Source organism: Ceratina calcarata, unplaced genomic scaffold, assembly GCF_001652005.2.
Source record: "Ceratina calcarata isolate Rehan_Ccalc_2016 unplaced genomic scaffold, ASM165200v1 scaffold551.2, whole genome shotgun sequence".
Classification (NCBI taxonomy): Eukaryota; Metazoa; Arthropoda; class Insecta; order Hymenoptera; family Apidae; genus Ceratina; species Ceratina calcarata.
This window is the reverse complement of record NW_017176693.1, coordinates 319,751-347,340: the sequence shown is the minus strand read 5'-3', so window position 1 is coordinate 347,340 and position 27,590 is coordinate 319,751. Positions and strand designations below refer to the sequence as shown.

The window sequence follows — 27,590 nt, the reverse complement described above, 5'->3', positions numbered from 1 at the left end:
TTCGAGATCAGAACACTTCCTCAGATCTATGATCCTCGGGTCCGGTCTACGCGTGCTTCTAGACTTCCGCGATTCAACTTTTATTTCTCCTTTATAAATTATTCATGATTTCCGTCTCAGGGATCTCTTAGATGTACGTTGCAGGTCGGATGAAGTCGCCCGAAGAGAGGAGAGGCTACGTGCCGATGAGGCCCAGTGCTATATGCACTTTCAGGAGAGGGCAACTATCAATGATCGTGCATTCAGAAATTATGTTCATATAATTTCCCAACTGCAGGATCATTCGTCACTACTTCGTCACTATGCTCGTTATAGTTTTAGTTTATTATTCATAGGGCTAGCCACTGCCGAATCGAACGTCATGTGCGACGTCTTCGGAGGACCATGAGAAAGAAATTTCTCAAATCCTGTAAGTGAAACTTGTGTCGTACTGCGGTTGGAATTCCTCGAATCTTGCAACACCGTATCTCTCGAGACTGAATTTAAATAACGCCGAGAACGCGTAGACGTGCGTTACTGTCTGTTTAATTCAATGTTCGGTGATACGATTCGAAGGTGTCCGGTACCGCGTAAGATCGTTAGCGGGTAGTGTGTGAACGGAGCTTAAACGGTGAAGCAAACACGTCGACCGGGCGGACAGGCGGGTAGACAGGCGAACAGACAGAAGCTGGAGCACCTGTCCGTCCCTCCACTTCTTCGGTAGACGGCAAAGAGGGGCCGGCACTGGGTACCTCGTGCCGCGGTTCAGTACCTCGTGCACGCTCACGTTGATAAGACCTTGTTCTAATCACACGTCACCTGGCGTCGATGGTCAGTGTGTGGACTTCTTGCGCGATCTCTCAATCTCCGTTAGACGTGATCATTTCCATCGATTCGATTCAATCGAACTCATTCTCTCCGTCCTTTACTTCTGTCATTGTTCTTTCTTTCTCTTCGAACTTCTTCCCTCTCTCGTTCCTCGGATTCGCGTGCATCGAACCGGCACGGTTGTAGTTACACAGTGGATCGCGATCGAAAAATTTCTCCTGACCCACCGAACGATCCAGATCGCTCCTCGACTTCTCTTGCCCTCTGCGCGTAGATCGCATACGTAATTATCTCCGCTCGCGCGAGCACGTAGACACAGTTCAGAACGTGTCACGCCGGATCATCGTTTCGTAATCTCGAGATGCAGATAGAGAATGCATGCGCGCATCGCGCTTCGACGTCCAGTTCGACGTCCATACCGCGTACAGATCATACCACGATTTCCGTTCTGACCCGTTCCACTCATGGCAGACTCGTCTTCGCGGGCGAGGAACTCGTTCCGTACTTCCTACCGTCGGTCGATCCATTCCCTACGTACGTGTATTAACATTCTTCGAATTCCGCACGCGTGCCGTCGATCGATGGCCACGTGTTCCCTCACTACCGATAAATAAATGAATTCACTCCGATAATTAATCGGTGACCGCGCGTAATCGTGACGTGATACAAAAGAGGCTGTCGCACCCGAAGGTCGCGTGGATCGACGCTGGCCAGGAGAAATTAGGTGAACGCCGTCGGTGAAAGAATTTTTGTCCCACTATCCTACCGCGGAGGCTGTAGAGTTCGTACGAAGGTACCTGTTAGTGACGTCGGCACTCTGTATGGTTACGTAACGGTGAGAAATAATAAACGCGTCGAGCGGAGTTATTCCGTGAACCTGATAAAAGCACCACGTGTCCGAACCGTTGACATTGGGGACCGGAGTTTTTGTGGGCTCTCGGTGAAGATCTCTCGGTTCCTTGACCGACGAGCATGAGTTCCTTGAATCGTACAGGGCAACGGGCCCTTCAGTGAAAGCCGGATCACCGCGGTGTGTAAATTTGTGAAACTGCGAAACTTCGTGCGTGACGTATATTATACCTGCGACAGGTGGATCGTAAAATTTACTGTTCCTCTTCGCCGCTGCGTGATCTCGCGACACGCGTAAGCATTTCGTAGAAAAGTTCGTGGCACCGGCACGAAGGAATCCCGTTACGTCACAGTTTTTTTGGATTAAAAGAGCACCATACGAAATCGGTGAGCAACATTATATTGTTTCATAGTTAGTTTCAATCTAAGTTAGATCGAGATCGATACTTGTGTATCTAACATCTCCACTTTATATCGTTATCGGATAGCAACGTTTTTTTATCGTTTATTACAAATTTCCAAATTGGCTAGCTTGGAAACAGAGTTTCACGGTGAGATATTAGTTCGAAAGTGTTTCAAGGTCGATCATTAAGAGCTAATAACTGTTTCTTTAAATATTCATTTTTATATCTGAACGTCTCGAGAGAAATGAATATTGAATACATTTTTTTATCGCGTCGTTATCTGAACATGGTTCGTCTCGTAGCAAATGAATTTTGCCCCTAATACAGTACAGATATACATTAACGAGTGTATCAGTACAGCGTTACATTATGCTCATTTCTTTGTTCCGCCTTGACACACTTTTGTAACGTTTCGTTCGTTACAGTAGGGTAAAAAAGAGCATTAAGATCGCAAGCTGATTCAAACGTAGACCTACGTAACGCGGTGTTTTAAGAAAGTAAGTAGTGCTTCATGCAAATTTTACGTTTCCACTATTACGTGTAATTTATCTCGACCGTTGCATTCGACCTGCGATTGATTTAAGCACGCATTGAGTCGCTCGACAGTTACGCTCGAACCGGAGAAAGAATGAATTTACATTAAAAATATGTGAAATTGCATAACGTGATACATAATATGAGAGGGAAAAAAATTGCTGCGGGTAATAATCGTACGTGCTCGAAATGTGACGGATAAATATTCATGTTAGAAAACGAACGATACTCAGAGGGAAAAGTAGAGAACGTCTAGTGTTAATTAACAGTGTCAAATGTGAAACATTTGGAATCCGATGAATTATGCATAAAATAGAGCTGCAACAGTAGCGCACCGTAATGTACAGGGGAATAATGCATAGAGACCAGGCTAACTGTTCTCCCTTTTTTTAAAAGGCGACCCTAAGATACAACGAAAGGAATGTACGCGCGATGCGTGTGCTTCCACGACAGGCTCGTTGCCGGCGTAAAGCGCATTTATTAATGATAACGAGCCGCGGGCTAAACTCGTACAACGCGCAATCATATGCATTCCCACCTCAATTTAGTCCCGAACAAAACATTCCATGCCGCGATGCTTACCTACACGCGGCCAATCCAAGATTTAATGACCGTGATCGTCCCTTAAGGAATTTCGATCGCAATCGCCATGGGAATGAGCCATTATTCTTTGCCGCGGCCGCTATTAATTAGTGACTAATTATCCCGGCCGGGAATGTCTGCGTTAACAGCGTAAATAGATTGTCAATCGCTTCGAGCTCTGGATCAACTAAAAAAAGGGGTATAATGAAGCCGCGAGCGTGTCTTCGAGAATTTACGGACAGCTTCCTTGTGAAAGTTGATTCTCTTGCTGGAAAATCCGTAATAAATAATGGCTTCATTGTTTCGCGATGCGCACAGCTCGCAACGAGGTGGAGGTCGTCCAACTCGCATATTATTCTATCTGATATACGGTGTAATTGTCGGTTGAACAATGTTGAAAATTATGCAATTTATGGAACTATGTGGTGCGGATGAAATTGAATGACAAGATTTGAATTGAATCACGTGGGTAGGATATTATAGTCAGAAAGCGTAATAATTATTTAGATACAAATTCTTTCGAAGGGCATTTATTAAGAATTAAATGTAGATGCATTTAAGGTAGATACACAAATCCACTTGCTTCTTTCGTGAACGCTGCAACTTCGTCAATTTTACAATTAATATTTAATGAGATCCATTATAATACATTGCCAAGATGCTACTACTGTTTTTCATGAAAATTCCATTCGCACGGAACGATAGCGTAAATTGCAGCATTATGTCGTGTTTGTTAATTCCTTTTTAATAACGGTGATTCACAAATAACTATGTTGCAACGAAGACAATGTAAAGGGCAAACAACTTTGTAGATTCGTTACGTGCATCGCTAAATACCATCAATTGTTTGTACATTACGTTTAATGACTTTCTACCTCTAATGCAGTACAAACTGTGGGGAAAGTAAGTACGTGTTAACATCGTTTGGGTAAACTGATACTTGTTTCAAAAGCGTCATTTCAAAGGTCAATAAAATTAAAAGTGAGTCGAACGTTTAAATAACCAAAGGTATTCTGTATTGCAATCTTATACTTCGATTATTAGTGGACATCTGACTGAGGTTTCATAAATTTTATTTCAACGAAATCCATACTCGAAATATTGTGTACGTAAAAAGTTAAACTTCTTATCAGATATTCAGAAGCATCATACGAACGGTCTATCAGTGAATCGTAGAGAAAGAGTAGGTATACCGCGTGCAGCTCGCTATATGGCCCGAAGCTCGGTTATTAGTAAGTGCGTGCTAACGTGTCGCGAATGTAAAAGTAAGGAAATGCTATTGGCTGCGAGCTACAGCGAGTTAAACGAGCAGATGTACCGTGTAATTCTTCGTCGGCGAGAATCGTGTTCGGTCGTAATTCATTCATCGTCTACGTTCCCAAACACAATACGTGTTGGATTAACTACTGAAAAAATTAACGGTTAATAAAGAAACGTATATCTTCTTTGGTTCGTGAATAATCCTTGAATTTCACGAGGAATATATTTCTAGTCTCGTACATTTTATAAAGTGAAATCACCAATTCGTCATTCGTGTACCAATAGCAAACTGTAATTAATTTAAAAAAAACTAGACTGTGTGATTATCCAATTATGTGATTTAATTGAATAATTATTGATACAGGCGCAGACTTCGTGTGTTGCATATAAATGTGATCGAGAATCTAGGAATTAATTAGTAACTGCGATCTACGATACGGCCTTATTAAAACAATTCGAGGAAAGAATAATCATACCTTTACAGTTCGTTTATAAATAGAACGTGAATCAACGACAGTCACGGAAGTTTATCACATAGAATTTGATACAGTACACATCTACGATGTTTTAAGGAAAATTGTATATTATACTTATTACACTGATTTCATAATGTCCGCATAGAGATACGGTAATAGTTACACAGCATGTTCGCTACTCGTTTTTCAAATAGCTAGTCAGATACTCGATAATGGGGAAATGATCATTAACCAATGTTTCGCGTTTCATACCGTCAATTATCGCAGAGCCGATCGAAGATCCTACCGAGACACTTTGATTAATAGTCGGCTATGAATAAATTTATTTTTCGCGTACCGACATTGTCTAACTGTAAACATCGGATGTAGAATCATGCGTACTCGGTTGTTCGAAAAAGACGGTGCGTGGCATCTTATCATAACAAATGTTCGTGCCTCGGAGCTGCCGCAGTTCGTTACACAACTCGATCAATTATATTTGTCCCACAAAACCGGGTTGTAAGTAAGAGTTCTTCTAACTCTCGTTTCCAAGTAAACGCCGCGATGGCGTGTCTGAAACGTTCGCATATTTTTATTAGACCACTGCCAACCGCGAAGGAATGCGTACCTCTCGAACGAAAAGTTTACGACCAATTGTGTCTTAGGCGAACGTCGCCGACCCCTTTGTCGCACGATACGTTACAGCGCGCGCAAATACGTTTGACAAGCGGTCAAACGTGCATGCTAAATGCGCCAGTGGGATTCGATGATAATGAGAGAAATCTGATTCTATAGGTTGCAAGACCATAATGTTTATCTGATATCGTCTTTGATAATAGAATTGACAGAGAGAAACGCGAATATTTCATTTAATAGATTTATCGTCAGTAGCCCCGACCGTCGTTTTGCATTCTCCAGTATTTAAACAATTTCTTGTTGCCCCTTTTGCGTCGCAGGACACACATATTTAAAATAACGATTCCCCGTTTAACAACATCGGAAAAGTTTAACGACGCAAGAACGAACCGCTCGTAAAATCAGCTTAATTAGGACCAACAGGTACGAGAAAAATCTATCAGAAAAAAATGCAATAAATTCGAACGCGTAATTCAAGTTTTACGAAGGATGCGTGAAGTCCTACGGTAGGGAGTAACGTCGCCGCTTTACGGCGACGCGAGGCGATGCGATTTCTGATAAGAATTCCGTCGTTCCTTTTTCGGCGAGCCGTCCGGCTGGCATTTAGATTTTTCTAACGCGATGGAAACGCGGAGGCAGATACTAACGGTAGACACTTGGGACTTTCATTCATAAAACGCGGCGCTCGCGGACGCCGCATTACTCTCGATCAGATTGAAAACCAGTTTCAGACACGCCCGTTTAAAAGTAATTCTTCATTACTTTTATCGCGTTCGTTCGAACCGCGCAATTTCCTCGCGGCGGAATATCTATCTATTACGTGAAACTATATTTCAAGGCTCATTTCCTTGCATTCAACCTTCGCTACGTTCAACGTCCACGCCCTAAGGTGGACCGGGAACACGGCCAGTCAGGTTATTCAAATAATTTCACGCCGACGTTGCAACGTGTATACAATATTGATTCTGATAAATACAATCGCGGCATTATAAATCGTCTGAGACGTCGAATTAATTCACGTTTGTCGTCGGTACGCAATAGAAGTCGATAAAAGCTTCAGAGCTACGACGAGCGGGATCTTTAAAATTAGTTTTCATACGATACAACTAGAAGTCTTATTAATATCCATCTGTGATTCTAGTCCAAGAGCTCAGAGCCAAAAAATTTATATTTATTTTATAGATTCTCTCTAGATGGAAGGAATTTTTCTCACCGCGTACAAATCAATTCACCCCTTTCGCGAAGCTCTCCTCGGGCCAGGCGGTAATCTCGTTGGAGGTAAGCGTCGATTATCTCGATTGCACCCTCGACGAGTCGGCCAGAGAGATGACTCGAATCTCGAGAAAACACAATAATCCAGAAAACGAACAAAGCCGTTTGATTTCGAAACGACGCTTAATGATATACTATGTAATTCACTTAATCGTAAGTAATTATGGAAGCAACGGGATATAAATTCGATCCTCCCAGCTGCGCCCGCAGCTAAGGTGTCGAGCAATCCGCCAGCCTTATACTTAAGGCTAATTGTCTTTATTATTTAAAGTTTGATCACGGACATTCTGTATTATTACACACCGGTGAAATTGTTTTAAATCTATTGCGTAGGAGTATCGCGAGCTATCTTACTTATGGGGGCCTGTTTGACATGAATCGCCTTGTCAAATATCCCATAATTTCTTATCTCGTGCAATGATACTGAATCTTTAGCTGAGTCATAGTTTGGTCGTTCGAATACTTATCTAATTTGCATCTCGATAATCTTTAAATCCGCTAGATGTCTGGATCACGTAATTTTATTAACAAGTCTGACTAGAGTATGAAATTTCTTATTCGTTTAGAAAAATGTCGATCAGCTATCTCGCGGTTTTCTGCGTATCTCCGTTGAAAGTGTCGCCAATACACCGACCTCGTAGGCGTGTAAACACGCGGCGCGGCATAAAAGCGCATGTAAATGATTTATCTTGATCCCTCGCCCACGCTTTTATACTCCGACCCCCAGAATCGACCCGCGCTACGTTTCATTCGTTCTCCCTTACGATTTTTATTCCCATCCGTCTCGTCCCTCCATTTACCCTTTTATCTTCATTCCTGCGCATTATTCTTTTCTCGCGAAGACGGCCTATTGTACGAAACGCATGCTCTCTCGCATGAGATACAGATATTTGATAAGCAGATTGTTTTCCTTTCGTTCGTAACAACACGAAATTACGGATGTACTATACAGTCAATCCTAAAAGTGTATGCACTTTAGAAACGCATNATCATACGTAACTCGTTAAATATCTAAGTTAGAAGGAAAATAACTTTTATTTGAAGCATTTTTCGCAATTTTGAAAAAAAATTTGTGAGCATCAATACTTAATTGGATATTTCCTTCTATACTTTTTAGCACGTAGCTATTTATTATTAGCATTGTTCTTCCGACGTCTGATTTCTTTTTAATTATAGGAAATGCGTTTTTCTAAGGTACATAAACTTTTGGATTTACTGTATAGCCAATACATCCTTAAATGGGTCATTAAATGGCTTGATCGATATAAATCCATTGTTTTACAATTTTTATAGATATAACAAAGATTTGGTTATTAGAAAAATTTGGACTGTATTTTTGTTAAACTGATTGATTAGCGACGACGACATCGGTCGCATCACCCTCGTCGTTTTTGGTCTCTCGTGAGGTTCAAAGACCTTGCCATTGAATTCGGCTGTAATCGAAGTTGACGTCACCGAGTACCCGGCCCGGGTAAGGAGCACCGATGTAACTGACTTTCACGAATATCGGCCGCGACACTTCGCTAAGGCGAACGCCTTGAGGAACGCGGCGACTGAACATTTCACGTCCCGCCGCGGCGATCTCTCTCCCGACGTCGACGAATAAACGCGATCATGTACGCGTCCTCCACGTAGGAGAAATATCAACTTCGGCGGACCATGAACGAAGTCTCGTCCAGTTCCGCTTCGACAGGACCCAGCCGAAGGCATTATTCTTCCGAAAGGATCCTCGCTCATCTGTCCTGACCAACGATCTCCTCTCGCGTTCGCTTAGAATAATTCGAAGTGTTACGTGTCTTACGAGATCCGATGCGATCGCCGGTGAAATATGAAGAAAGTGTTCTCGAGTTTTGTCCTGGGTTTGCACCGAAAGCGAAGGAGCATCGCGTTTTCGGACGATTTTATATTCGAGATCTTTAGCTGCAAACTGACTCACGCAACAGTTTTGTGTATTTGTCGCGTTTCAATTTTCTATAAAAATTGTAATTCATTCCCACGAAATTTCTATCGCGTCACAATCAATCTAGTTGAACAGTATTTATGTTCAAGGGAAATGATCATTTCTGACAGCTGTCGGATACCTTTGAATAATTTAATATCGTTCATTATGCAAACATGAATCATCGTACATTGCCGTGGGTAAAGACAAAGAGATTGCTGAAGAGCGGTACAGTTAGACAGGACGTTTATGGCTTACCTGGACGTCTCATAGGATGAACTATATTTTATTGCCACAGAGACAGTCCGTTTCGGGCCGAGGCATTTCCACTGTGATAGGGCAAGCATTGAGATGATATATTATACGACGCGAGTTGTTTAGAAGTTTCAAGGCGGCATAAGTCACTGAACAATAGACTTCGTGTATACGTATTCCTCTTCAAGTACTTCGAGTTGCCGTGAAATCGCGTGTAAGAAGTACAGCGTGCAATTTGCGTTTTGAGTCACGGTGTCAGCGCAATCAACAAATTTCACGCCTAGTTGACCGTGCTATAAATTATGTGGCACAATGAAAATTTATGGCGCTTCATTGAAAGTGAATCTCTTTAATCACCGCGTTAACGCAATATTGAATAATTTATTTCATTGAGAAACTGACGTCTCAGTCTTGTCTTTGAGTAACATAAAGCAATTTGCTGTTTAAACGCTGTGAAGTATCAGAACACCCAGTACGTAAAGTCATCCTGTTTTTATTTCGATGTTCAGGTTGTACCTTGTAACGGTTCTTGGATATTTGGAACTCGTTGCACAGCCTTAATACTCATTAACACAAAGATCATTAAAGAATATCCCAATTATATTTCCTGCACATTTAAATTCCACAAAACCCCTGCAATTCGATTGCAACCGCTGTAGCAAGAAATTTATTAATAATTTGATTGCAAAATTGATATTTAAGTCGACCGACCAGATTCTTGTAAATGAAACGTTTCACATTGTATATTATGCGTTGAAATTCATTTCAATTCGATAAGATACAACCGAGCGCTCCTACGCTTGTCCATTGAAAAAATATTTGACGTAGCGCACAAAACTGAACGAATGGGTTTCAATTAAGTTTTATTAAGGACGGGAGCTAAAGCTCTGCCATATTTCGAGACCTGGGTGTGGCCGATCTCGTATAATCACGTTCTTTTTGTGAACGGTGCCATTGATCGGTAACCTATTCCTCGTAGCCGCGGTCCATTGTGTCGAGTTTTCGAGCGCGCCGCGGTCAAAGTAGTCATGTACGCTGATTGTAATCTTCTTACATCGTGATTTAAGTGCTACGAGAGGCGAGGACGAACTGGCGTCCACGCATGCATGCATGCGACGTCGCCGTCCTTAGTTTTATTATTCCATTCCCAGTTTCGTCGTTTTTATCGTCGGCCAAACGCTCGCATGTCTCAGCCCCGAATAAGAGAAACTCGCCAATCTTTCTGATGCTCAGTTTTAATACGCGTATTTAATACGTGTCGTCGCGCTCAGTTCCACTATCGGATTTCCCGAATTACAACGATCTAATATTTCTACTCGATTCTAAATCATTCCCTTCGCGTGCGATGAGCGTAGGACGAATACTTTTGAAACGGCCGGTTGCAAGCGACGCGGTGCATTAAAGCGTATAAAGTATTAACACAAGAATGATGTCGTGCGTCTTCGTAGATCGAGTGCATCGATGTTCGAACGAGCAACGAGAAATTCATACCTGATGGCAAGCTGCCCGCGAGATAATTTTGGCGAAATGAGTTTCTTCCGCGTATTACAACGAACTTAGTCTATTTATTCAACTAATTTACGGGGTTACGTTAATTAAGGAACGACGTGACCTCCGTTCGTAGAAATTAGTATAAAGGCAGATTCGATTCGACACGATATCTTGCAAATACTTTTATAAAATCGGGATTTTCATTCATGCGACAGATGCAGTATGGGGATTTTCATTTAAATGCAATCTGAATAAGATCGTATTTGAATATGATATTGTCTCGATATGACAGGAGAAATGTTGCGGCCGAAGTTGACGGATCGCAGATCGGCAACTTCGTTATTAAATGTTACGCAACTTTAGCTACTGTCTAGACTACTGTAGCGGAGTCGACAATTGAACGGTGTTTAAAATAGTTTAATGCTTGTCTATCAGTTATGCAACCGTAACTACGCGCTGCCATTCGTGTTTACCAGAGCAGGGGTTATTAAACTTACGCAGATAGAGTTGTAGGAAGTAACGTGAATCGATTACTCTATTCCAGTGAATCGTTTAAACACGATCGCGAATCATCTTTTGATCCTTAGTCATTTCTTTTTCACATTCCGATTGAGAATCGAGTTTTTATTATTTGAGATCAATCAGGTTTTTAAAATAGTACGACAATTTTTCGTAGTGAGTTTCTTAACATTTTTATGAATTCCAATCCGAGACGAGTAGCACAGAATAGAAAAGCCAAACTTTGTTTATAAACTCGGTTCGTGGTTTAAAACGTAAAGTCTGGTGAAGAGTACTATAATTTACCATCGGTTTTAGTAAGTCGATCATAATAAACCAGATGAGTAAGTAAAAGATCTGACCTTGCATACGCGAGTACACGTTGAGGCCGGGTTTAATAATCTTCATGACCATATTAAATAGTTACGAGGAAAAACCTCGCCGGTGTAAACTGCGAGGGCTATAAAAGATCAGCCTGCGTGTCTTGGAAACCACCATGTGGCGTTCTATACAATCCCCTTTTTTTTATAACAAGAACAGTTTTGATAATATGTTGGGAAGAAGTGTTTGAGCTTGCTATCCATCGATACCATAGGAAAGTATGCACATGAAACGTCGTCTTGTTCTTTTAACTTAATTAAAACCAGCTGAAATATTGGCTGGGTTTTCCGACAGGTTTTCACAAAATCTAAATAAATTATTACTCAGGATATCATGAGATCATTTAATGATTTAGCAAGCATAGTGACATGAAGATGTTCCATATGCATTGAATTAACGAGCTAGAGATCAAGTAAGACGCTTTTGTTATTTCACTTGGCAATCAAAAATTTGGCCCACATTCCAGATGAAATCCCACCGAATGTTGGACCACGATAAAGCTAGTTGCGACGATATGACTGTTTATGGTGTTGCGTTACAGCTTTAAGATTTATATAACAGCCAGTGTATCTACGAAGGTGACTGACCTATTTACTATTACCCGTGGCTGTGTTATCTGCGGTAACCGGCGGGCCTGTATGAGTTATTTTTTTCGGTCAACTTGTCTAGGATGACATAGGCGCAGGTGTAACTCACGCCGAGCTGGCGACATGATTAGACGAACGATAAAAATTGCGATACCAGTTTCCTAGATAAGATTTTTCTTTTGGAAGGACTTTCTACATTGACGTCTCATACAAAGTACATAACGTTCGCGTGAATTAGAAAAAAATATGTAACCTTTTACTCTGCTCTATCGGTTATCAAATGTGAAAGTTGGTAACTAATATTGTCTTTGATCGTGAGTCACCGTCTTTATATCAGATCGATACTTGATACTTTAAAATCCTATTTGCTCTATGGTCAGCATATTCTAAACACGTGATTTAATATTCGTGTAATTAAATTATTACAGTTGGTATCACGTAATTATTATTCAATAGTAGAAATTGATTCTCAGATTTTAATGATACGAAAACGAATCCTCATATTTCCTGGATTTCAGTCAATTTTCACACGGTAATAAAAAAACTTTCTCTTCGTAGTATGCAGATTATTACGGTTAATGTGCCGTTTCGAAATCGAACGATGAATCATTCTTCTCCTTCGCATTATAATGTCGTTAGTTTTATATTTGCTAGAGATTTGAGCGAGATTCGAGACTGTTATCGTTCAAGGCGAATAACATTTTCTATAACGAGTACAGGAAGTAGATAAAAAAATTTCATCGTCGAAAAATGATCATTTGAATTAATAAATGAAGGACTGTCTTAATTGTGATTCAATCTCTTAATATTAGCCACTTGTGATTAGACATAACATAGACGTCCGTCTTTGTAAATCCTTGAGAGTTCGCAATTTCGCGTTTGGAACGGCTCAGGTTTCTAAGCGATTAGCGGTTCGTTTTTACAACCCGAATTTAAAGGGGTGACGTTATCACCGTGGTAGGAAGGTTAGAGACGCATGCACATACGTAAAGATTTGGAAGTGCGAGGTCAAGATCCACTTAAGAACACTCTGATGCGTCTGTCCGTCCATCCGTCCGTCTGTCCGTCCGTCTGTATAGATCTTGACAGGAATCTTGATCTCCAGCTCTTCTCTGTTCACACTGCGTGAAAGTCTCGAGTGGTTTCGGTAGAAGCGGTGTAGGTACAATGATGGATGGGTTATTCTTTTCGTGGATAGGGTCGAGAAAAGTTGGATTACATTCTTCAAACGATCTCATTGCCGGCGATAATTACATGCAACCGCCTTTGTTGATCCTCGTCAGAAACTTTTTTCTTAGTAACTTTTTTCCACAGGATATCCTTATCTGGTTGTTTGATGCAATTTTTGAATAAATTATGCCGGGCTCGCGGCGGAAGATCACGCGATTGGATACAAAGTAACGTTATGAATGCTATAAAAGTAAGACGCGCGCATGAGGAATGGTTGAAAAATGCTAATCGAAGAATGCAGTTAAACGCAGGCAGATAGGACGTAACAGAAACGAACGTAGAATTACCAATTTGTGCGACTGCTATCTGTTTGTACATCGTTTATTACGTTTTGCAGTTAAATCAAAGATACAATTATAATTCGGATCATAGAGTGAAACGTGACTAGATCGCAATTAATTTGAAAAAGCATCGCGGACACTGGTCGAGGTTCATCTATTTTTGCTACTGTTTATAATTAATTCGTTGTCACATTCGAATTGCGTGCGAGCATACTTGCGCTGCGCCGTCGCTGTTGGTCAATCGACCAGAATCAACCGGTTTCGATTGCTGCTCTAAGATATGATAGGGTTAAATTACTCATTAAATAAAGCAGCACGAGCATTTCATTCGATTAAACGCAGGCTAAGAATTATTCTGCCAGTGACGAAGCTTTATACACGCTTCGCTACGATCTGTTATGACAATCGGGCATGCATCTCTAGGATTATAAGCTTAATTCCTATCGCTGTGTATGCATCTTTCAGAGTGCATAGTTACAACATATTTTGACGTATCTTCTTCTCTTCGCACGGTAGCGATTAGCAACCGGCTTGAACTTTATTATTCGTAGAATATTTACACAGTCTCATTAAAAAAAAATAATTATTATAATCCAAAAATAATCATTCTTTAGAAATTAATTTTAAAGCATCCCTAAAAGGTTGTTGGAATTTATTTTAATTTAAATAAATTATTCATTAATTATAGTCCTTTCGTACAAAAATTTATTTTTTACACATTTCTCGTTGCTTCTGGTTCATCGCAAATGCACTTTGCGTTATAGTTACGATTAAATCGATGAATTTCGTTTCTCATAAATACCTATCGTCTATTAATAAAGAAAGAACAACAACCGAACGAGTCAAAAACTTGGCCACAATCGCTGCATTCACTCGATGAAAGGACTATTCACATAATTTCTCGTAGAGCAAAACATTTCGCGGTGAGGGCGATTTTATTATGCGAAATAAAAATGTTGTTTACTTAATGTGCAGCTGCCTAACTTCCAGTAGGCTCGTGCGAAAAACGGTCGATTCTTTTTGTAGCGCATCGAGTATCGTCGAAATTAATATCGAGCTTCTTGAAAATCCTGTTTGCTGGGCTTGCAAATCATGCTGCGCCGCGCTGCTTCTGACTGGCAATTTTGTATAGACGCACCCCGCCGACGAACGTTTCCACGCGTGATTACTTAATTCAAATCTGTGCAATTAAACGGCTATTTACCAGGATTACGCTCGAACTGCGTGAAGGAAGCACAATTTTTTATTTACTTTAATGTTATGGTCTCGAAAATTGTACGGACAAAATTACTGATAATGTCATAATAATTACTAATCGTGGCGGCTATTAATGATAAACGTTATAATGATAAATATTTTTCAACAATTTCTTTTTTCCTACACGATATTGAAGGTCTTGCCAGGACCTTGACGAGGAGATACTCGAAAGCATTTCATTCGTTCAAAAACGAAGCGTACAAACGTAATTTTTTTCATAGTAGCCGTTCCATGTCATCGTTTTCGAAACATTTCTTAGCTGACAGCTGGTAACTTGATTGCCTTATGATATTCGTTTGGAACGAGCTCCCCAATACTCTTGTCCGGTTTCTAATTTGCGTTGAAACGGTTGACACGGTTGGTGATCGGTGCTCAACGAGAAATTGATTACTCGCTCCTCCGATGTTTAATCTTGACTGAGAAGCAGAACGTGAGATAACGACGAAGAAAATCGGAGCGCGATTAGTAACACTCGAACGCGATCCACTTGTAAAGAGAACAATTACGCAAATTAAGCATCGTTGAAATAGCAATCGGATTCTCGACCAGGTGATAAGTTCTTCTATCTTGTAATCTGTTATCGGAGTCAGAAGCCGAGGCGCGTGTGACTGATTGCAGATTCACAACAAAGAATCACGTTCGAGCCAGGCTCGGTTAATAAACTATTTTTCTCTCGTGTCTACTCGAGTTGCTCCAGCGAGCTATCTATTTGCTAATTATCGGCAATTCGCGCTACAACATCGGCGACCTGTTCTCCGAGTCGAAAGTCAATGTTTCGTGCGCGCACCGGCCGTTGGAATAAATTACATGCGTCTTTTTATCGCGTTCAACTTCTATTACATTTCGTAACGTGACTGCGCGGCGTAAACCGAATCGGCTGAGCGGTACGCGGCAGAACGCAACGGCGCGAGTCACTTGCGAGAAGAAGCGAGTCGTTGGTTGATTTTTCAAACATTCGCGGAATCGCAATAAATTTTTTCCGACCGAACTAGGTACTAACGACCGGGTAACAGACGCTCGTGCTCCCTTCTTTCTCGCGGTGACTATTGGAACATGATTGTAACAGCCGTTCGTCGACTAATGAACTGCATTATTTCATTCTTCTGTTTCCAGACGAGGAACGTTGACACGGCGGAAGAAGAGGTGGAAGAAGAAGCACGCGGCCAGGAAAATTTATATCAACGCGGAACTCGCAAACCAGTACTCGTGAGTAACTTGGCTTGATAACTAGCAAAAAATCCTTGATTAGTACTTTGGTATACGCGTTGCAATCTCGCTCCCAAGAAGTTCAGACATTTTAATTAGATCAAAGATATCATCGGGCGGCTCGAGTTTCAATGCTCGATAGAGATACAAGTAGTATTAGAATATGAATACGACGCGAGCTTTCATTCACGAGTTATTAAGAAAAAATCACTTCACTAGCATTTACTTTTTTTTTATAATTCTATCTTACCAAAGTACGAAATCAGTAAATCAAAGGGTATGTGTAAAAATTATGAGATTGTTCATACACGATTATGACATTATCCTTGGACGGAACGAGGGTAACGACGAGTACAACCGTTTGAGGAAATCGAGATCGCTACTGCTTCCTCGTATTTGTCTAATTGTAGACGAGTCGAACTACTTAGTCGAGCTGGGAAAATTAGTCAAGTTACACATATATCAGTTAACCAGGCATTGCGGTGTGCGATGCGTTCGATCAATGGGAACGTCGGTGTGTATTACGGGAAACGATCAATGAAATAACTCGGCCGGGCTTGAAATGTACGATTAAGTGAAACTGCCAGCGTTACGTAAAACCGTCTTATTGTTCTTAGAAATGGAATAGACGGATAACGGTTGTGCGAGCAATTGACGACGCGCGACAACGTAATCTTTAATTCTCCTGTTTGGAGTAATTCGTATCGACCGTCTTCTCGCGTTCCAGTCGAATCAGATAGAAATCTTTTTCGTTTAATGCGAAGTAAACGCGGAGAGCTTGGAAAATTTACGAGCCGAGTCGAGCTCTTACGACCAGCAAGTTCCTTTGTGTTACGTGGGTTACGCAGGGTCGGCACGGCGGTGAATTTCGATTTGGGACAGCAAATGTGATTATGATAATGAGAAACTGCAGGTTTCGCAAACGGTTCGCGGAACTGTTCGCCGTGCGCGGTCTTCGTGGGTTCGAAAGCTGGCATGTGTATTACTTACGCGACGTTAATCCGTGTTCGAGGTAACACGATGGTCCGACTGACAGATTCGCATTAGTTCTTGTCTTCTCGTTAGATATGTGGTTCGGATCGTTCGTAGAGAAATTCAAGTATCCTTAATTATTCCATCACGTCAGTCGTACCGTTCTCATTGTCGTTGAATGATCAAACAGTTTTTTGTACTAAAGGTCTCTGGAAGTATCCGCGATACTGTCATTTAATTACGACGTCGCTGGAGGTAATAATGGTAATATATTTTTTGTATTCCTTCTATCGAAACTTCAATTAATTAAGTGGGCAATATAAACTTCATCAGTTCTGCTAATATTAGAAAAATCAAGTATTATATCGTACAGGCGTTTTTAATGTACTTCATATCAGTTTCAACGATCGTCGCAAAAAAGAGGAGACGTTCGAACACGATTGCATTTTATTAGCCCATTAAAACAAGCTGCTTGGGAGAGAGTAAACACATATTTATACGAATCGCATTTAATGTTTTATAAGCCTATATCACGTCATATTATCTATGTTATTACGTGATTCTTCGTTTGTCGGTCTGATCGAAATAGAGATTTGTAAGAACGAGAACATTATTTATCAATCAATCAATTATACTGTAACGTCGCTAATAGAACAGTTATAATATCTAATGATGGACGTCGAGTGGTCCACGTGTTTCGTCGGTGAGAAATTCCCGCGTTCCGAACGGGCGAAGGAATCCGCGGTGGTTGGGTGTTGACGCGAACTCGAATAATCTTGTTACGGTGGCCGGGACTGGTAGCCAGTGTCAACTTTTTTTTCTCCGGACGCACGTGCATTGACGTGTACCATCTGGTCGATGGACGTCGCCGTATAGCAATTGAACGTAATGATATTCTGGTACCATCCGAGTTACGTCGCCCTTTCTCCCTCTAACCGGGTCTCGCTTCATCCCTCTCGCCGTCCTCTTCTTCTTCCTTATACGATATCTCCCTCCCCACTTTAGTGGCTGTTAGCCGGCGTTGGCCATTGACCGACCTTCGTAGTTGAACTGTGCCGCGAGAAGATACGAGTTACTCCTTTCTCTCAATTCTCTCTTTCTCTCGATCTCTCTCCCTCTCATCGGATCTTCCTCTCTTTCCCTCGTTCGTTCGGCGTGTCGACCATGCGTCAAACGGTCTTCTGTATAGAGAACGAAATGCTGGAACCGGGATCCCCTAGGATCGCTCCAGAAAAAAATACCCCTTGCATCGTTCTTGTTATCCGATGATCGTTTCAATAATCATTTCTTAAGATCGTTAGAGAACCGACAGCGCGTACACGCTGTTTAATAGGATTTCTGGCCTGGTTTCGACGCCGCTGGAAATGTTTAATAACACGTTTTCCTGTTTGATTTGACGGATATCCCCCCTGACAGATTTGGTAGCCGACAAAGTTGCCCACAAAGTCGACGTGGAATTTGATAGATTCTTCAGCTAGATATCCCATGACTTTGATTGCCGCACAGATACCAACGTGGAATTACGTATACGTAGCTTTTCTTCGGATCCTCTTAGGATTATTTCCTGGCTCGAATCTTAAGTCGGTTCATTAATTAATCAGTTCTTGTCAAGATACCAGGAACCCATGTATCAATAACAGTTACTATTAGAATTAAAAAAACTGTATTCAAATTCTAAACCATTATTTGATACAAATAGACAATTATTTGTGATGGGATTTTGCAGTTATATCCCGTGATCTCATTATGTTTCCAATATCGCGAAAATTAATAGAAGACATTAAGTAAAATAGATTTAATATAAAAGAGAGTTGATTAAAGTCGATGATCCAAATAAGGATTCATTATGTAATAACCACAGTCTGATCAGTCTCTATCTAATGCTGCTTTCCCAGATGGTAGCAAATCCCAATGACTTCGTTAATTGCAAATATTTAAAAGTTCTACGATTAAGCCTGCCTACCGCAGCAGCAGCAGCAGCAGCAGCGTGCATCAACCGTTAATAATATTCCCGACGCGACGCGAGACGCGACGTCACGAATGTTCGGATTCTATGGACTTATCAAACGATATCGCGAGTATTCCGTTTATGAATGCGACCCCATCCTTTTATTAACATCGAATACTTGTCAAACGGGAATTATGACATTACGTATACATTATGAATAGAAAAAGAGACGCCAGGGAAGTTAATTAGTGGCTCTCTTCGGTGTAACGTTTGACAAGTTCCTGGGTGCCCGGCGACACGGCAGAGGTTCCGCGCCGCGGTACCCGTTATGGAAACTGGCGAAGTGCGCGCAGCTATTATATTAAAGCGATATCTAACCAAGACAAAACCAGCGGGCCTCGCTTCCGCGAGAGCATCGCGCGAGGTGTATCCGAGAGGAGAGACGAGAGAATCGTTTAAAATAAGTTTAGAACGTGACCGGTTTGCAGCCGATCGGCGGCGGTAGCTCGTTAATCGTCGGCATGGGGATCGTATTTCTAACGCAAGTACGTGCCTCCGGTAATGGCGTTTCTTTTCGGTCGGTGCGGCGCGTCGCGTCGCGTCGCTTTGCCTCGTTTTCCATGATCGTGTGTCCACTATCGTGCCGGTTTTTACAGATCGCGATCGCCCCGGTACAGAGCTCTTCTCTGCACGGATCCGTTCGAGATCACGCGCACGTCGACGTTCCCGTCTCGCGAGCCACTGATATAATTGACACGGCCAGACAGCTAAAGAATCTCGCGTGTTGCTCCACCGGCGAATTATCATAATTCGTTGACAAAGAAAAGAATCTTCATTGGCATTCCGTTAGCCGGAAGTGCAAGATGTTATTATGTTTCATCTGACTAAATTTTCACTGACAATGAACGCATTCGTCTGCCATGGTCGAGGCGATCGTTACACGTACCGTAGTTTCCCTTGAGCGACGCAATTTATTAATTAACTTCATCAAATATCATTTTCTCAAACATTGATTTCGATCATCGGCTTTTAATCCGTTCTCTACAAATGTTACATTGGATATTGTAACTGTAACGTCACGCGGATTGTAAAACACTTCGATCGGAATAACAGGGGCCGATCAATAACGTCGACAGGCGGAAAGAATCGAGGAGGAAATCACGAGCTCGCTATCAATGCAATTATACTTATGCTACGTAGGATTTCGATGTTATCTGTACGGGGCGCATCAAGCTGGAACGAGATTGCACATACCCCGCGTGTTATAATAATATCGAATCCTCTCGTACGAGTTTCGATCACGATGAGTATACAAATATACGATCATTAATTTAGCCAGTCTTTTTTATCCGGCCTTCGGCAATACCTGGTTAGTAGAGTTTTCTTTGCTTCTCGTTAGCCACGTTTTTCGCGTCTTCGATTTTTCATCACCGAATCGATTTATCGGCCGCCCACTTCCTGTTGTTACATATTTTCTATCATTAATTTTAAGATCGCTGAGAGAAAGAAAGAGAGGAAACGCGAATGCGATCAGAAATAACAAATACGAATATTTTTTAATCGCATAAAAGTCTCGTCGCAATGGAGATCTCAAAGACGATTATTAAGAGACTCGAAAATTGATCGGAGACACGTGCATTCGTTATGGGAATATTTATGATACTTAAATAATTCAACTGGCCTATGGGCTGTAATCGTCGTGAACACTCGCCACTCGGAACCGACGACATTGTGCGCTTCCAAACGTTTCCATTAAACGGCAATCAAATCTCGCTTTTGATAACCGACAATTTTCGGTGACTTAGTATTCATCAAGAAATAAATAGATAAAACGTGAGATAATCAAGTCGCGACGCGTAATAGATAAGGAAAATAAATATCGATAGGTACATACTGTCTTTGCTTAACATCATTGTTATAAAGGGAACAAGATAATCGTGTCGGAAAAAAGTTAATGATTCGGGTAGAATACGTATAGTTATTTGCAGACATCGAGTATGTCGTTGTAGATTCGGATAAAGGATTGATATCGAAGTTAAAATAGAAGCATATCGATCGAGAGCCAATATCTATCGTGTCCCATATTAATTTTAAAATCATCGATCGTCGAATCGCGCGATCTCGAGAAGTAGGTTTGGTTTCATTCAAAAATCGTGACCGATTGTTACTGATTGAATCGGAGGTTCGCGCGTACGATGGACCGGAGCCACGCGACGGAGGAAGCTGACATCCAGCTCTGTTACTCTCGCGTTTTCCTTTCTCCACACCCGGTTGGCCAATCTTTCTCCCCCCGCGCGACGTCGCCGCTGGATGAGTAAGCGAGCGCCATCGTAATTTGTTCGAATTGCACGTACGCCGAGTTCCGCACACGAGACCCTCGCGGTCGCTGGCCCGTTTCGCTAGTTTCGTGCCTCGGCTCGAAGGTTCATCTGTCGATCTGTCACTTCTCTCTCTTTCTTTCGTCTCTCTTCATTGGGTAAAGCTAACGATTCATTTACGTACTTTTGCGAAACAAATTTCTTCATCAAACTCAAACAATATATTTCATAATTTGTCATTGTTAACTTAAAGTACGACCAGGCTTGACTAGCGTTTGAGTAATACAACACAAGCTACATGCAATGCTCATTTTTTATACGTTTAAAATGGAGATAGAGAATAAGGTGAAATTTTTAATTTTATTTTGACCAAATTGGATAGAGATTACAAGCTACGTGCTGCCTGTGCATGAGCAACCCATATTACGTAGCTGTATCATGTGCTGCTGGACGCAGTAGGACCCGAAGAGGTGCTTGAAATTCATTCAAAGTTACATTTGTTCAAATTATTCTAACAAAAGGATTAAGCAATAATCGTCGTGTGAAATTTGTCTAAATGACGATTTCATTCACATTTCATAATTTCCACTAAGTCTTAAGATTGTTTTTGAAAACTATGCACTTAACGCATTCCATAATTTTAAATATGTGTTTTCATTCAGAGTGGTGGTCTGTGATATACTTCGTCATGGAACATAATGCACGGCTCATTACTCTGGAACATAGACGTCCGTCGTTCAGGGAATATTTGTACTATGAACAGGCACGCTACTAGCCTTCTCGCGGTGATTTCAATTAAGGCTCACTAGTTACCGCATTGTGCAAGCGCAATGACATGCTTTACAGCGCGGAACAGAGAGCCGAGATACGCGACGAGACAGTTACTGACTGATTGCTGCTTGTAGGCCGGTGCTAATGAGCGAGTCGCCTGATTACATTCGAATTAATGCACGACCTGTCGCGTTACGCCGTTCTTTTCTACCCGGGGTGGTATCACGTTGGGAAGTAGCACATCTAGTTGTTTGACATTGCCCAGGCGATTCTGATATTTTTTTAACATTGTTGCAAACTTTCTTCGCTCCATAATCTGTGAACGCTTTAAAGTACCAGCTGTGTTTTCAAGTCACTAAGACAATTGATGTAACGTCGATTTATTTTTTATTTCTATCATTTGTATTTTCTAAATTGTTGTCTCTTAACGTAATGGCAGAAACAATGGTGAATGCGATTAAGGCAGATATTATAATTTTCCAATCGGAAACTACGATTCATATGTAAATTCTATCGTTTTGTTGAAAAGTTGCACAAAGTAGCAGAATAGAGGCCATGCAAAGTATTATCTGTTTTGCAACTTCATGCAATTGCTCGAGTGCTTCCTTTGACCCACTTGATTGCATGTTAAACATGTTTGTGAAACGGTCTGAGAAATTCGACTGACGTTCGCGTTTTTCTTCGTTCGACGAATTCATCATTTTCTTTTTTACTCTTCGGTTTGCACGATCGAAGTCGAGTATCGACATTTTAATATCGATCTAAGGTTATTGATTCCAAAATATACATTTTATCATCGATTATTAATGTTTACATAATATTGACCTTTCTTGGCCATGCTTGGCAGCATTTTCAGACTACGGTCTTACGCAGAATCTTGGCTTTGCATGATCATGAGAATTATTTATGGTGAAAATCGAAGGTAATCAACAAAATAGCTAATTATGCCAGTATTGAGATTCCCAGCGGAAGTTGTGAATTCTTCACGGATATTACATAAGCGAAACACAAATAGTACGCGAGGCAGCGAGGATATGCATTTTCAATCTTCTTTAAATCAGGCGTATACATTAGAGTGCCAATTTCTGTTGCCGTCACAATTCCTACTCACTGGCTTTCGTTCCTATCATTTTATGTGTAACCAGCGAGTAGAAATTGTGAACAAAAATTGGAACGATTATCTTACAATTTAAAAGTTTAGAATTTATCTTTGATTTTCTGAGAAATCTTTAATTTTCCACATTTCCGGAATATTTAATATCCAATCTTTTCTCATTGGTCATGAAATTTTTTCAATCAACGATTCTGTTTCTTGTCCTCCTTGCAAATTGCGATTGATAATTAGTTTTTATTTCGACGGAACGTATCTAATTTCCTTTATTATTCATTTGCATAATCCTCGTACTTAGGATTACATAATTTCAATCTTGATCGAGGATAATATAATCTGAACAAATTATGGCAGACTCCACTCGATCCGCTTATCGAGCAAATTAAACGCTTTCCTGTGTAGGTACTTTGTTTTCCTTTTGTGACATTCCTCTTCTATCTTAATTTATGCAATTCAAGCTTTCGCGAGATTAAAGTAAATCTAAAGTCGTCGTACAATCGTGCCAGTTATGGTTTCGTCGTGTTACCGCTTCTTACCAGTCTTACAGTAAAATTTCCATATTTAACTGCAATATATTGGAAAAATTATAATCCGTCGCATTTAAAATCTGTTTTGTACTTCGATATTCTCTCTGGATTTCATTATTTCATGCTCGTAAAATCCTCATTCGGTCACATTAAATAATTCGATTAATTTGAGGAGAGTTTTTCATTAATTTAATTTACTGTAATTGCGTATACATATTTCATAGTGTTAGCTGGAGATTTAACGCCGGTACTTAATGTTCTTCATAATTTTCGCAAAACAATTATGATAATTTTTCATGGAGAAAAAAACAGTCTGAGATATTGAACAGGTTCTCGGTATTAACGTTTCTATTCGATTCGGAAATTATTCGAGATGCAGTTTTTCTCGTCATGCTTCACGCTAAACCGCGGCGCCAGTGATACCGGATGAATTAGCAGGACAATGTCTGTTACCGAACAGATTTCGCTGATTAAAATTCCAACGGTAAATCATTCGTACGTGTGGTAGGTAGGTAGATAGATATGATGAATTGTGCGAAAACGTAGCTTCTGGAATCGAAAGCAGCGAGGGTATATCTGGTATGTATGTTAGACAGTACGGTGGGTCGAACTCGCGGAGCGGTCGGATCGTTCGTACAAATAAATGTTTAATATCGGACCGGTTTTCTCTGGCTACGCGTCCGCGCGTTATACATACATCGTCGGTGGATAAATATGAAGCCGACTTTCTTCGCCGCAATGACCGTTTCCAGGTCGGGTTCCAATTAATTGAAGCGCATACCAGATAAACAGGTGGTACTGAAGGGATCCGAACCGCGAAATTAGCCACGTTTCGTTCGGGTGAGAGGGAAAACGTATGATGGGTAGAGGAATTGTAGTATCGCTGACAAATTATATGTTTTCATTCGATACGAACAGATTCATTTACCCAATAATGGCTCGGTTCTAAGGAAATCGGAAGGGCTGTGAGGACCTCGTGCAATTACTTTGAACATAGTTTATTTCTTGCAATTTTATAAATTTTATGGAAATTCGAATCTCGAGAGTCATACTGGTTTTTTCTTTTTTAAATTAAATTCGGTCAAAATGCCATAATTGAGAATCGACCTACTTAAACAAACAATACGATTTTACTATTTAATATAACCATTGGAGTAAATGAAACACAGCCCATAAACAACTTATGCAAACGACAAGAACTTGTCATACTCGATCAGCTTTGGCATCCTCCATCGACGATTTTGCGAAGTTATCGTTCTAGTCGGAACGCTGTTCGCAACTAATCGAACGGATGTAATAGACGAGAATTGTCACCGCTCCTAACATCGCGCAGGCAACAGGTTTTCCAAGCAGATTCAATGCGCGTATCAGGCTATCCGAGGGGTAGTTCCCAGCGCGCACGCGAACGCGCGTAGGCTTGCCGCGAGATACATACACCCACGCAATAGCGGAGCACGATACTTATCGCACTCACGTGCACCTCATCCGAGCGGCTTAAGTGCACCTTGTAAATATGTAAATGAGTAAGTACTGAATAGCGCGGGTACGTTCGCAACGAATAACAGATCGGTGGGCGAGACGCTGGTAGCCCTTTTGTCGTCCTGTTCTAGCTACGACAAAATGCATCGTAACTCATTCTTATCAAGCTGAATTACCTATACGCGTGTAAGTGGTTCCTACACGGTCGGATTAGTAACTCGGGGGAAAAAGTAAAGCTGGCGCAACCAGTGTGTAGATTTTCATTTTCTTCCTTTGCATGTTTCCAACCGTTTGAATCGGAGAAACGTGTAGTCGAACGTACACTCGGTACGCGTCGCTCGGCGTGAGGTATGTTCGCAGGAAAATGTTTAGTCTGTTCTGCGGGACTTGTCATTTATTTATTTCAAGTTCAATGAGCAGTTCGGAAAATGAGGGAACCGTTTACACCCGCGTAATAGTTTAGACGAAAGAGATCGCGGGCTGTTTCGCCTGTTTAACAATCCCAATAAATCGGTCGGTATCAGACTCCTGGATCTACACGGTGAATACGTGTGACCGAAGAAATCTACGAAAAAAGGGAATCTACGACTCTCGGATTTCGCCGGGTGAGATCCGTACGGTTGGCACCCACCACTTCCGGCGCGAAACGGAGCCCCGCACAAATCCTCCGGTTTTTACTTCTTTTTCGTCAACTTACACATCGCGCTGTCCGGCGATGTTCGCCATCGATCTTCGGGCCGCGTTTCAGATTTCAGTATCGGGTGTTACGCCTCATGGGAATACCGAACGCTGTCGCAGGATCGGCGGACTCTTCGATCCTTCGAGGAACATCAAAGAATTCTAGTCAGTCGCATTCGTCTCTCAATTATCAACGAGTGGTTACCATGTGGCACGAATCATTATTAATTATCGTATATACGTCAATGTACGTGGCAACATGCATGGCCCAGTTTTTTCCGTAATTCGATAGATCCCAGAACGAATGTGTGTTGAGATAAACGATCCTCTGTTCTGTTTTCATTCTCTCAACGAAACATCGATAATGGGTGATTTTTAGACGACAGTTTATACCAGGTTACGTGAATGGCATTAGGAAAACACATTCACGTTATCTCCGATTTCCTTCGGCTATGAATAATACAATTTATTCTCGTTCCATTCACCTTTTAGACTCAATAAGCCTCCGACCTTCCTATGTGCATCGTGCATAAAACCTTAGGTTTATTGGAAAAGTGTATGCCTCGTATGGAGAAACACTTCCCTATGTACGTTTCGTGTACCATTCGAATAGATTAAACCTATACTATGGTTACCGCTGAAAGAAATCCGCGTTTTTATGGCGCGTCGCCAATTTCTAAAATTTAGAAACTACAACTCCTACTTAGCATTAAGTCGCAGCTATCTTGATTGCCATTTAACCGAGTACGGATAGGAAATGTTTCCTTCGACATTTCTTTGAAGTTCATATGTGATTTCTCTTTATTCTACCGCGGATCACGTGCGACCATCGTGAACGTAATCACTGGGTAGATGCTTCGGGCTGTTTTGACAATCGAAAGTAATTACGTAATCAAAAAATTTTATACCATACTTCGCGAGTAATTAGATAAAATTCGTTGTTCATGGAGAATTAGAATATTTCATATAAGTGAAAATTCGTATTGGTGCAGAATTGATTTGCAGGAACAACTGTTTTAAATTACTGCAGTAAATTCAATTCTGATATCATAGAATCTCGTCGTCCTTATTATAAAAAAATCCTGTACGAATCGAGCGCAGAGACACAGAAACCCGTTCACTATCTGGCGCACACAGGGAAGAGGATCAAATCCGGGCACCATAATTCACCATTAGAGGCAGGAACAACACTCGCGTTGAAATGCGATGATGCAAAAGAAAGATATTAACGTCGTGGGGAGAAAGGGGCTCTCTAACGAGAGGCGCGCAAGCCGACGGACCGGTGACTGATCGAAATTATTCTCCGGTGAACGGCGACGCAACGCCAAAAGCGAAAGTGGTCCGAAAGGAACCACCGGTGAGGAAGGCTGACGCGTCCGACCGACCGACTCCGGTGGGTACATAACTTAGGTGGAGGCGGCAAGACGGAGCTCCCCTGTCCATGCACGATGTATGTGCAGCACGTCGCACCACACCTCAATGGAATAAATTTACATGCACCCTGGCTCAATGAGTCCCGACGAGTTTAGGCTCCGTGATAGATAGAGCCTGGTGATCGCACTCCGCGAGTTCTTGTTCTCCTTTCAAATTGAACGTGTTTCGCCTGGAAGCTATAGACAGAATGGCTCGAGGTGTCGTTAACCCTTTAACGACTGCAGTTTATCCGACACTTGTTGATCTAAATGCTCGTCAACTGCAATGTAATAGAATTTACAAAAATGAAATCTCACCTATTTCACATGAAGATTACGCATTTTCAAATATTTTATGTCGACGATCTTGATAACACGAAGTTGTTAAGGATGTATTGGCTGTACAGTCAATCCCAAAAGTTTATGTACTTTAGAAAAACGCATTTCTTA

General features: G+C 41.4%; 1 protein-coding gene across 7 annotated transcripts in view; it reads left to right on the top strand.

Moving 5' to 3' along the window:
• The window catches only part of LOC108628914 (uncharacterized), a 146,720-nt gene that overhangs the window by 2,050 nt on the left and 117,080 nt on the right, over positions 1–27,590 (top strand). For 2 of the 7 annotated variants that reach the window (XM_026816879.1, XM_026816885.1), the window contains exons 1-2: positions 766–2,043; positions 15,832–15,924. The gene's annotated coding sequence lies outside the window, so the exon portion shown is untranslated. Of the gene's footprint in view, positions 1–765; positions 2,044–15,164; positions 15,268–15,739; positions 15,758–15,831; positions 15,925–27,590 lie in introns of those variants that run through there. The other 5 variants (XM_026816881.1, XM_026816882.1, XM_026816883.1 and 2 more) reach the window with 5 other exon arrangements.